This window comes from Triticum aestivum, chromosome 4B, assembly GCF_018294505.1.
Source record: "Triticum aestivum cultivar Chinese Spring chromosome 4B, IWGSC CS RefSeq v2.1, whole genome shotgun sequence".
Classification (NCBI taxonomy): domain Eukaryota; kingdom Viridiplantae; phylum Streptophyta; class Magnoliopsida; order Poales; family Poaceae; genus Triticum; species Triticum aestivum.
In genome coordinates, this window is record NC_057804.1 from 573057056 (window position 1) to 573063055 (window position 6000).

A 6000-nucleotide genomic window follows, 5' to 3' on the forward strand; every position below is an offset into this window, starting at 1 on the left:
AACAAGTACTTAAGGCTCAGAAAGAAGCGCTTGATGAAATGAATAGTAAGAAAAATGATTATGTTGTTAGAGTGGCTACTAGAACTGGTAGAATGACTCAGGAACCTTTGTATCCTGAAGGCCACCCTAAGAGAATCGAGCAAGATACTCAGAGAAATAATATTGATGTACCTAGTTCTTCTAAGAGGAAGAAAAAGAAAAATGATAGGACTTTGCAAAGTTCTAGTGAACCTATTGCTGAACCACCTGAGAATCCGAATGATATCGCTATTTCTGATGTTGAAACACAATCAGGTGATGAACATGAACCTAGTGATAATGTTAATGATAATGTTCATGTTGATGTTCAACCCAGTAATGATAATGATGTAGAAGTTGAACCTGTTGTTGATCTTGATAACCCACAATCAAGGAATCAACGTTATGATAAAAGAGACTTTGTTGCTAGGAAACATGGTAAAGAAAGGAAACCATGGGTTCAGAAACCCATGCCTTTTCCTCCGAAACCATCCAAGAAAAGGGATGATGAGGATTTTGAGCGCTTTGTTGAAATGATTAGACCCATCTTTTTGCGTATGCGATTAACTGATGTGCTCAAAACAAATCCTTATGCTAAGTATATGAAGGATATCATTACCAATAAAAGAAAGATACCTGAAGCTGAAATTTCCACCATGCTTGCTAATTATACTTTTAAGGGTGGAATACCAAAGAAACTTGGAGATCCAGGAGTACCTACTATACCATGCTCCATTAAGAGAAATTATGTTAAAACTGCTTTATGTGATCTTGGAGCCGGTGTCAGTGTTATGCCTCTCTCTTTATATCGTACACTTGACTTGAATAAGTTGACACCTACTGAAATATCTTTGCAAATGGCTGATAAATCAACTGTTATACCTGTCGGTATTTGTGAGGATGTGCCTGTTGTAGTTGCGAACGTTACTATTTTAACGGACTTTGTTATTCTTGATATTCCCGAGGATGCTAGTATGTCTATTATTCTTGGAAGACCTTTCCTTAATACTGCAGGGGCTGTTATTGATTGCAACAAAGGCAATGTCACTTTTCATGTTAATGGCAATGAGCACACGGTACACTTTCCGAGAAAACAACCTCAAGTTTATAGTATCAACTCTATTGGAAAAATTCCATCGATTATATTTGGAAGTTTTGAATTTCCTCTCCCTACTGTCAAGAAAAAGTATGATATTCTTATTATTGGGGATTTTCATATCCCCGTTGAGTTAACTTAGTGTTATTCGGAATGAGTTTGTTAACAAGACTTGATCAACCTTGTTAGTGGGTTCATTTTGATGATCACGAGATGGATGAAACTAGAAGCACAACCTTCTGTACCCTCTTTATATTTTCCGTTATTTAGTAGAAATAAAGTAAAATGGTATTTTTCTGTCTGTCTCCTGACTTATCTCTGCAATATAAAATTATCCCGAAAATAAAAGTCCTCAGAATGCCATGCCAATTTAATATGATTTTTTCGGGAATATTTGAGAATTTACTGTGCAAACATTACCGCGGGGGGAGCTGCCACCTGACCACGAGGGTGGAGGGCGCGCCCTACCCCCCTGGGCGCGCCCCCCTGCCTCGTGGGCCCATGGTGGCCCACCTCCACTTATTCCTGCACCCATCTTCTTCCTCTGCCTCACACAAACACGAAAAACCAACTCAAGCACGAGTTCTAGCCCCCGTTGCTGTCATTTTCGATCTCCTTGCTCAAAGCACCTCTCACAAAACTGCTTGGGGAGACTGTTCCTTGGTATGTGACTCCTCCATTGGTCCAATTAGTTTTTGTTCAAGTGCTTTATTCATTGCAAATTTGTGCTGCATAGGTGACCATGTTCTTGAGCTTGCATGTCAAATTTATATGGTTCCAAGTAGTTCGAATGCTTTATATAGGCTCTAGGCACTTGTGGGAGTTGTTACTATCAATTTTATTGAAGTTGGTTCACTTTTATTTGAAGTTACTAAAAAATTCAGAAATTTTTCAGAGGAAATAATATGTTTAGGGGGATGTTCCAAGGTGGTTCTTCAAGGAAGCAAGGTCCCAGACTTGCAATACGTGATGCTGACAAGGAACCACCAAGAGACGCTCCTGTGAGGCCCTGTAAATGGCCTTCGGAAAATTTTATGAATCAAGTGGGAATCAAAGAATAATTTAGCGCATATTTGCGTAACGCCGGTCTTGAGGACTTTGAAGCTGACAAATGCCCCCAGTATCATGATCTCACAAGTTCATTTGTGAGGAGGTTTGAGTTTTCATCTTCGCGTAATTCTCCTTCAGTCATGTTTGACCTTTATGACAAATCTTATACCGTGGACTTAGAGGATTTCACTTCTACTTGCAAACTTCCATCTTGGGGTAATGTCAGGGATCCCCCTATATCTGAATATAGAGGCTTTCTTGCTAGAATAACTATGGGGGAATCTAGAGATATAACACAAGCCACTATAGGGAGCGTTCACTTTCCTGCTATACATTATTTTGCTCTCTTCATAGGTAGATGCATAAATGCTAAGGATGAAGCATGTCACATGTGTGTCCCTGATCTTAGCATTCTCAGGAGTGTTGTGCTAGGAGACCAATCTTATCATATGGGAGCCATTGTAGCTCGCAGGTTGCATCAGAATAGACATAACGGAGATTTCTTTGGAGGAATTTATGCAACCCGCTTAGCTAATTTTCTTGAGATAAACATTCGTGAGGGTGATATGGAGTTACCCCCTTCTTATTTAGATTTTGATTCTATGGTTTCCCACCAGTTTGTTGAGAGGACTGAACCACCTCTCCAGTATCGACTAATCTTTAACAAACGTCATGTAGTCCATATTGCTCTTCCTGCTCCTGCCTTCTTTGATTTTCATGAAAAAGGAAGATATATTATTACCAGAGAGGAGGCAGATGAGTACGAGAGGAGAGCGGAGGCTGCTCGACGCCACGCTACAGCTCAGGCGGCGATAGCCGCTGCAACACAGTACGACCCCAGCTTCACCTACGGGTATCTGCCAGGCTATCCCTGGCAATAGACCAACTTAGGCCAAAAGCCTAAGCTTGGGGGAGTACGAATTTCCCACCGACATTACATTTATGTTCACACACACTCATTGCTAGATGTCGGTGCTCATACTCTTTCACTGTAATATCCATGCTAGTTTATTTTCTTTTTCCTGCTTTCTTCTTGTGTGTTTGATAAACCTTAAGAAAAAATCAAAAAATTAGTAGTAGTTTATTTCTTTGCTGTAGTAATTAAAAATAAAATCCAAAAATATTTCCCGTTCTTCTTTTTCTTGTTGGGAGCTTTCCCGTGTAAATAGTTTTTATTTCTTTTCCTTTCTTTGGGGGTTGAGAAGACCATATTGAGAATGCTTAGTGGCTCTCATATGCATGATTGTTTATTTAACTTAGAGGCCATATTACTTGTCTTCTGTCTTGAGTTGAATGCTTGCAGATTCCAGCTTAGTCCAATGCACATGCACTCTTATTATTATACACATCGTTCGGTCGTGCAAGTGAAAGGCAATAATGATGATATATGATGGACTTACTGGGATGAGAAAAGCTGGTATGAACTCGACCTCTCTTGTTTTTGTAAATATGATGATTCATCATTCGTGAGTCATCTATTATAAAGTAAACATATTTGCAATGACATTTAGAGATTATAGTTGCTTGCGCCATGCTTGATTAGCTATGATTTATAATGGTTTACCTTGCGTGCCAACATGCTATTAGAATGATTATGATGTGGTATGATGATATGGTATCCTCCTTTAAATGAATGGAGTGACTCGACTTGGCACATATTCACGCATGTAGTTGAATCAAATCAACATAGCCTTCATGATATTTATGTTCATGGTGGATTATATCCTACTCATGCTTGTATTCGGTGTAAATTAATTTTAATGCATGTTTACGACTGTTGTCGCTCTCTCAGTTGGTCGCTTCCCAGTCTTTTGCTAGCCTTCACCTGTACTAAGCGGGAATACTACTTGTGCATCCAAACTCCTTAAACCCCAAAGTTATTCCATATGAGTCCACTACACCTACCTATATGCGGTATTTACCTGCCGTTCCAAGTAAATGTGTATGTGCCAAACTCTAAACCTTCAAATAAACATTCTGTTTTGCATGCTCGATTAGCTCATATGTCAACTAGAGTTGCCCTTATCTTCCATGTTAGGCGGGTTATTCTCAAGAGGAGTGGACTCCGCTCCTCATTCACGAGAAAATGGATGGTAACCGGGATGCCCAGTCCCATGCTTTATGCAAACTAAATCAAAATAACTGCAAACAAAACTCCCCCTGGGACCCGTTGAATGTTGGAGGAACTCGTTGTTTCGAGCAAGCCATGGATTGATACATGTGGAGGAGGGGGAGTATAAACTTTACCATTCTGTTTGGGAACCGCCTATAATCTGTTTAGCATGGAAGATATCGTTGTCTTTTAGTTGTTATGTTGACAATGAGAGTATGCCGCTCAAAATATAATTTATCTCTATTTCAAAACTGAGCTCTGGCACCTCTACAAATCCCTGCTTCCCTCTGCAAAGGGTCTATCTATTTACTTTTATGTTGAGTCATCACCCTTCTTATTAAAAAGCACCCGCTGGAGAGCACACTGTCGTTTGCATTAATTATAATTGGTTTATATTGGGTATGACTTGACTGGATCTCTTTTACCATGAATTACAATGTTTAGTCAGTCCTAGATCTTTAAAGGTGCTCTGCATTTATGTTTTGCGGTCTCAGAAAGGGCTAGCGAGATAACATTTTGTTATATCATGTTATGATTATTTTGAGAAAGTGTTGTCATCCGAGTTTTATTATTATGGCTCGCTAGCTGATTATGCTACTGATATGAGTAATTATGAGACCTATGTGTTATTGTGAGTATGGTTAGTTCATAATATTGCTGAAACTTGAATGTTGTCTTTTCATGTTTACAACAACGAGAGCAAACAGAGTTTGTAAAAGTTTTTCTTTTTCTCTTTCAGTTTGTCAACTGAATTGCTTGAGGACAAGTAAGGGTTTAAGCTTGGGGGAGTTGATACGTCTCCGTCGTATCTACTTTTCCAAACACTTTTGCCCTTGTTTCGGACTCTATCTTCTATGATTTGGTTGGAACTAACCCGGACTGACACTGTTTTCAGCAGAATTGCCATGGTGTTGTTTTATGTGCAGAAAATAAAAGTTCTCGGAATGACCTGAAACTCCATGGAACACCTTAGAAAAAACAATAAAAAATCCTCGCCAAAGATGAAGACCAGGGGGCCCACACCCTGTCCATGATGGTGGGGGGCGCCCCCCCTGGGCACGCCCCCCTACCTTGTCGGCTACCTGGTGGCCCTCCGACGCCAACTCCAACTCCATATATTGGCTTTCGGGGAGAAAACAATAAGAGAGAATAAATCATCGTGTTTTACGATATGGAGCCGCCGCCAAGCCCTAATCTCTCTCGGGAGGGCTGATCTGGAGTCCGTTCGGGGCTCCGGAGAGTGGGAATCGTCGCCGTCGTCATCATCAACCATCCTCCATCACCAATTTCATGATGCTCACCGCCGTGCGTGAGTAATTCCATTGTAGGCTTGTTGGACGATGATGGGTTGCATGAGATTTATCATGTAATCGAGTTAGTTTTGTTAGGGTTTGATCCCTAGTATCCACTATGTTCTGAGATTGATGTTGCTATGACTTTGCTATGCTTAATGCTTGTCACTAGGGCCCGAGTGCCATGATTTCAGATCTGAACCTATTATGTTTTCATGAATATATGTGTGTTCTTGATCCTATCTTGGAAGTCTATGTCACCTACTATGTGTTATGATCCGGCAACCCCGAAGTGACAATAATCGGGACCACTCCCGGTGATGACCATAGTTTGAGGAGTTCATGCATTCACTATGTGCTAATGCTTTGTTCCGGTTCTCTATTAAAAGGAGGCCTTAATATCCCTTAGTTTCCAATAGGACCCCGCTGCC